We start from the raw sequence: 7,556 nt of genomic DNA, 5'->3' as shown, positions 1-7,556 counted from the left end.
GTTAGTTGAGTTTGGTTTGAGACCCACATATAGGGTTCTTCTATTTCTTTGTACTTGAGTTCTTTTGGCTTTCACAACTAAGAAGAGGAAAACTGTTTTCAGCCTCCACCTTTGTGTGTATTCCCCCATTGTGCTTGTGAGAAAGCCTCAAGTGAGACTCCTTCCCTCTCTCCCACTATCTTCACATGGTATCAGAGCCTTGTTCGTGGTAAGGAGCTCAAGAAAGCAAACCAAGTTCACGGTGTTCTGGTAAGTGGACCAGTGTTGCTTTCCTTTTTTGAGATTAGGAGCAAATCTCTGCAGGTAGCATAGCCAAAAGTGCAAGAGTGCACTGTCTCAAATTAAGACACCCTTTGTGGTGTGGCGAGAGGGCATTATATGCTGCGGGAGAGGGCAAAGCCCTTGGTGACTTTATTTTTCTGATTCGAGGCCATTTCGGGGCACGTTTTCAAGGCGGAAGTTCTTCGTCGGCACTCAGAAAAAAGGTCCTGTTTTTGTTGTGCGACCACTGCTCTGCTGGTCGGTGAGAAGTTACCGCAGAAATTGCATCGTATGCCTATGCACAGAGATATTGGGAGTTGCAGAATCATCCTTATTGCCTATTGATGCGAAATCGTCACTAGGAAGTGACTGTGTGGTCAAAAACCACTTTCGTCAGTTTTGCAGATTTGCCCTTGTGAGGTAGAAGCTGTGTTTTTTGCAATGACAGAATATTTTGCAGTGTTCTGTAATGGCGTCTGATTCTCTTTCATAGATTGTCACTGAAAAGCTTGACAAGAACAACTTCCAAGCATGGAAGTTTAGAATGACAAATTTCCTTATGGGAAAAGGCTAATGGGAGTTCATTATAAGAAATGAAGAAGAACCAGTTTTTCCTAATGTTCCCAATCAACAGGAAATGCAGGCATTTAAAGGATGGCATGAGAGAGCCAGAAAAGTTATGTACTGGCTATCTATCAGTATTTCAGATTCAATGATTGTGCATATTCAGGATGCAAGTACGCCAAAGGTGGCATGGGATACTTTGGCTAAAATGTACAGCACAAATATGCAAGCCAGGAAAATGCAGCTCAAGCAGGAGCTGCACAATGTGTGCAGAGAGAAAATATGAGCATCAATGACTACCACATGAAGGTGAAAAAAATTGCAGATGCACTTGCTTCCATTGGGTCGCCAGTGGATGATGACGATTTAGTTTCTGTGACCTTGAATGGTCTAGGAAAGGATTATGCACAGTTCCGGACATCCATTGCCATCCATGAAGAATTTCTTGATTTTGAGGAATTGATTGCTCTTCTAATTTCTAAAGAGCAGAGAAATGGTGGTGCATCTTCTTCAGCAGGAACTTCAAAAGAAACTGTCTTCTACTCAAATGCTGGAAGAGGTAGAGGCAGAGGTAGAGGAGGCCGATCTGCAGGCCGTGGTAGAAATCAGAAGATGCAGCAAACTCAAGAAAACCAGTCCTATGCAGGAGGACGTGGTAACTCTAGAGGCAGGGGGAGCCAAAGAGGTCGTGGTGGATGGCAGAGAGGCCAAAATGCAAACAGCAATGTTGAATGCTACTACTGTGGTAAAATGGGGCATATGGCTAAAGACTACTACAAAAAGCAGAATGACATTATGAATGGAAAATTGCAGCAAGGCAATTATGCATCCTCTAGTAGACAGGGTGATGATAGAAATGAGCATTTGTTTATGGTGCAGCATATGACGAATTCTGTGACAAGTGCAGAAGAAAGCAATGATGTGTGGTATGTTGACTCAGGTGCATCAAACCACATGACAGGTCATGCTGAATGGATGCAGGATGCAAGGAAAATGGAAAAACTAGGATTTGTGGAGACTGGTGATGATACTGCACATCCTTTTGTGCAGATTGGCAAAATTCCTTTGTCTATGCAGGATGGGAAAAAGAAATACTTGTCTGATGTATTTCATGTCCCGAACATCACCAAGAACCTAGTTTCTGTTGGTCAAATGGTTGAGCAGGACTTGCAGGTCAGATTCAATCCTCATGGATGCTTTGTTGAGGATATGAAAAATAATGGTCGCTTGATAGCAAAAGGAAAGAAGAAGGGCAAGATGTTTACGCTGGATGTGGACATGCCTGAATTGAGTGCAGCAATATTTGCACATGGGACTGGTGTAGTTGCAGATATTGATATCTGACATAAACACATTGGTCATGTTAATGTACAGTGACTTAAATCAATGCAGGCCCAAAATATTGTTGCAGGATTGCCTAAATTCAAGGTTGCAAAAATGCATAAGGTGTGTGAAGCCTGTCAATTTGGAAAACAGGCAAGGAAACCATTTCCTAGGTATGTTCAAGAGTGTAAGAAGCCATTGGAATTAATCCACTCTGATGTGTGGACTACTAAAGCTGCATCTATTGGATGCTGTCATTACTTTGTCACCTTTATTGATGACTACAACAGAAAAGTTTGGGCGTATTTTATGAAAAAGAAAAGTGAAGTGTTTGGGCACTTCAAAGTTTTTAAAGCTATGCTTGAAAAAGAAATAGGCTTGCAAATAAAATGCCTAAGGTCAGATGGAGGGGGAGAGTACCTCTCAAATGAATTTGCAAGGTTCCTGCAGGAGCATGGCATAAAGCAACAATATTCATGCAGTCATACTCCACAGCAAAATGGACTTGCAGAAAGGAAAAATAGGCATATTGGAGAGGTATCTCGTGCCATGCTCAATGAAAAAGACCTGCCAGATTTTTATTGGGCTGAAGCAGTTGCTACAGCAGTTTACATAATGAACAGGACTCCCACTGCAGCAATACATGGCATGACGCCAGAGGAGATGTATACTGGTAGGAAACCAGATATTTCTCATTTGAAAATTTTTGGGTGCATTGCCTATGTTCATGTGCCAGATGAGTTGAGGTCCAAGTTGGATCCAAAAGCTGAGAAGTGTGTCTTTATTGGTTATTCTCTGCAGCAAAAAGGGTATAGATGCTATAACCCTTCTACTCGTAAGTTTACAGTGAGCAAAGATGTTGTTTTTGATGAGATGAGCAGCTGGTATAAACCAGTAAATGTGATGATTGATGTAGATGCACAAAATGGTAATGCTACACAGAATTCACAGCAGCAATCACAAAATATCAGTGGACCTGCAGTGTCCTCTAGCAGTGGTTCACATACCTCACCATGGACAGGTAGATTGAGATCAGGAGAATCTCCTTAAAGCAATGCAGATAGTGGTATGCGGGTATCACGAAAAGGAAAAGAGAAGGTAGATCAGCCCATGTTTGATGTGAATGCAGGTCACTCTTATGTGGATGGTGAATCCAGTGGCTCAGAACAGAGCATTGATGATGAGTTGGGTATTCCTTCTGTTGTTACACCTGGAGTAAGGAAGACCAGGGATGTTTTGAGAGCACTTGGAAGTGAGCCTATTTTGCGCAGGTCTACCAGGGTTAGGTATCCTATGGATAGACTGAAATATGATGGATTTACAGCCATTCACTATGCCTATATGGTCAAAGTGATACAGCAACCAGAACCCACTTCTTTTGAGCAAGCCATGGGAAATGAAAAATGGGAGAAAGCCATGGATGAAGAAATGGATGCCTTGGAAGCAAATGCTACATGGGAATTGCTGCCTTTGCCTAAAGACAAGAATGCAATTGGTTGTAAGTGGGTTTATAAGATCAAGCACAATGCAGATGGTTCTGTGAATAGATACAAGGCAAGATTAGTTGTCAAGGGGTATGCACAGACATATAGCATTGATTATGAAGAAACATTCAATCCGGTTGCAAGGATGGCAACCGTAAGAGCAGTCATTGCGATGGCTGCATCGAAAGGATGGTCTTTATATCAGATGGATGTAAAGAATGCCTTCTTGCATGGTGATTTGCAAGAAGAGGTCTGTATGGAGCAGCCACTAGGTTATGTGCATGCTGTTCATCCTGAGTTTGTTTGCAGGTTGAAGAAAGCCTTGTATGGCTTGAAGCAAGCACCTAGAGCATGGTTTGACAAGATAGGACAGTATCTTGTTACTATTGGCTTTCAGATTTCCAAGGCAGATTTCTCACTTTATGTGAGAAAGACAGAGAAAGGTATTATGCTGCTTGTCATCTATGTTGATGATTTGATCATCACAGGTGAGAAAAGTTTGTCCCATCAAACTTTTTAATGCTAAAAAACTCCTTTTCAGACATGAAAGAGGATGCCATGATGAAATGAAGCAAAATCCCAAATGCTAGTGCCCGCAAGAGAGAATCACACCAAATACCAGGTGCACCCAAATGTGTATGCCACAATAGAGTGAAATGTCACCAAAACTCAAAGCTCAAAGCATCAAAAGATACAGCTGACTCATGTGCATGTACTATGCATCCATATGAGCAAATCTGGCTCAAAAGAAAATGCCAACTATAATGGCAGTCCAAAATGCCAATAAGTGCCAAATGGCTCAAGCATAAACACGATCCATGGGCATATGCATCAACAATATCTCATCCAAGAGAGCATAACACTATCAATGCATCACCTACAATGTGTCAAAGCTGTCCCTTAGCATAAAATAGCATCCATGTGCAAAGCGTCCATAAAAATAGCATCCCACAAGGTAATCTGGGCCTATCAGCGCATCCAATAAGGATCGCAATGCATCCAAATGGCCTATAAATCATCCACTGCAACCCAATGCACACCACGAATGAACGCACACGGCTCAAACTGCAACCAAAGTGATCTGCATAAGGTATGCTCAAGAAATCATGGTCCGACGGCAATGACTGCTACTGAAAATAGAACTTGAGATGCCTCAAAATATCGGTGCCATTGCATAATCGAACTCAGCAAGACAATCTTCAAATATCTCTCTTCTATTAGAACTCCAAAATCCCAACCGATGAGTGAGAAATGGGAGTCAACACTTATCCACTGCCATGTGGCATAAATCTAAGGTTTCAAAACCTTAAAATGAAAAATGCATAATGGAGAGATGAAATCCAATACACAGAGATCTATAACACTGAAAACCCTCCACCGAATCGTGCAAGAATTGATAGGTAGGGGTCTTTAGGCATCCAAAATGCAATGGGACAGAGGGTTTTGGAAACCGTGGTCTCAATCACTAGGTCCAACACGGACTGAAAAACGTTTTTGAAAACAGAACTATTTGTAAACTCCACCGGAGTGTGAATGATGAGCAACATAGAAGTTTTAAGACCTCTTGAGTCCACCGGAAGTGACAAATCTATTGCTCCAAACTTGGCTTCCAACACCCGAATAGATTACCCAAGAGGAACCAAGCATTGTTAATCAAGAGGAGCAGACTGTTGCTGCTTGTGCCTTAGTTTAGTGCATCATGAGGTACACGAAGGGTAAGGAGGAGATGTGCATATGCTTTGGTAGAGGAGAGATATCTGCGTGTACTTGGGTACATAGATTCAAACTATGTAGGGCACATGGATAGCAGGAGATCCACTTCTGGTTATGTGTTCACAAGTACTACAGTGTTGTGGATGTCTCGCGCAAAGAAGTTTGTTGCTTTGTCTACCATAGAGGCCGAGTATGTTGCAGCCACAGAGGGTTGCAAGGAGGCTATATGGCTTGATCGACTAGTGGGAGATTTGGGAGTTTATACAGGTGTACCGACATTGCATAGTGATTCCATGAGTGCTATTCAACTAGCACAGAATCCGGTTTTTCATGCAAAAGCCAAACACATTGAGTTCGGGTACCATTTCATAAGGGAGGTACTTGAGGACAAGCACATAGAGCTTGTTAAGGTTCATACTATAGATGATAACCCTACAGATATGCTGACGAAGAGTCTACCTAGTCAGTGGTTTGAGCATTGTCGTGTATTGATGGGCATTGGATAATATGCTCACTCATTGTTCTCCCTTAAAGGCACATTGGCCTTTATGGGGGTTAAAAGCCACTGTGCCTTAACCCCGATGATGTACAATACTCATACATATATATGGATGCCATAGAAGATTAGGGCGTTCTACACCCACCAAAACTTGTGTGGCTCTCTTTTGGCTCTCCCTCTCTCTCAGCCTCTTTTGTTCTACTCCCGTTGCGAGCACTCTCAGACATCTGCCTTATTATTATTTTCTTCTTACCTACCATATGCTCTAGTGCCTCATAGGATATCTTCCCTATTTTGTATTGTGTACAAACATCCACCATGCACTAAAATGTTGATTCCTCATAAAACACACTGCAAGTCTAATCTCTATATCTTGCAATGGCAATCTTCAATTCCTGGGGACTTGGATACACATCGTTTACTATGCCCTTTAAGCATCAATAGAAGCAACCCTGCTTTGACATGAATTTAGCCATAGGTCTCTTGCCCATTAGTGCTTGTGGCTTTCCATGCCCGATACATACCCCCTTACCTTTATGAGGATTTCAAAAGGAGTTCAGATTTCTTCATCGTATATGGAAGCAAACTCAACCTTTCTTATTTAATAATATACTTTAGTCATCTTTGTGTCATCTTTAAATGTAGGATGACGTGTGAAAACTTTCCCATGCAATATCAGGTGTCAAGTTTTATTTTCATGCCTTAACATAGGCAATCCTGAAGCTTCACAAAAAAGTTACCCATCAATGGGCTTCACTGGCCAAAAAGTTGTTCTTTTCCAGCATATGTCTCTTTCCCACATCCCTCCAGTATCTGTTGTGGTACAAATCAACTACATGAACTACGTCACTCTTTTGGAAGTATTCAAAGGTTTGGAGAAAGTCTCTGCACTTTTGAAATTTGGCATCCTGCAATAGAGAATCATTTTCTTGATCTCTCTTGAACATCATGGGGTGTAGAGTGATATTATTTGCAAATGGCATTTTGGTTATCCTCATATCTTCATAGAATTTGTGTGCAAAATGCTCATCTAGATTCTATTGATCGATAAACAAGAAAGCTCAATCAATTTTCACTATGGCCATGCTAAATTGAGATGTTCCCCAAATCTACCAATCATCTTCAGGAGGATGTAAGTCTACCATGCCTATAGAAATCCTAGATAGTAGGGACTCTAGAAGTGCATCTTCTTCATCTACATCATGTTCACTATCCAACTCCTTCCTACTTCTAAATCAGTTGTACTCAAATGGTCTACATTTGTGCTAGAGTTGTTTTGGCTTTTTTTCTCAGAATAGCCATGGCAGTCAAACCTATCTCAAGACAACTCCTTGGCATTCCTATAGTTACATCAAGAGATGTTGTGGGGGGTACAACATCAAAGCGGATGCTATGAGTGGTAGTGCTAGATTTTTAATGGGTACAACCTCAGAGCAAGAAGCTATGGGTGGCACATTTGCTAGAGCTTGAATAGGTACAACCTAAGATGCTATAGATGTAATAACATTCGGTAATGCATCTCATATTTTATTCAAAGGTCCCAAGGCATCAAGTACTTCAAGACATCCTTTTACTGAATCTGGTATATCCTTTAAGTAGTACTTCTTGTTGCTAACAAGTAATTTATACACTAAATCTTCATCATTCTTGCCTTCACACATAGCTTCCATGAAAGTATTGTCTTGAACATTTATCCCTGTGACTATGCTAGC

The sequence above is a fragment of the Dipteris shenzhenensis genome, chromosome 8 (genome assembly GCF_047967505.1).
Source record: "Dipteris shenzhenensis isolate YYH24624 ecotype China chromosome 8, Dip_SZ_1.0, whole genome shotgun sequence".
NCBI lineage: Eukaryota > Viridiplantae > Streptophyta > Polypodiopsida > Gleicheniales > Dipteridaceae > Dipteris > Dipteris shenzhenensis.
Note: the sequence above shows the minus strand (reverse complement) of the source record.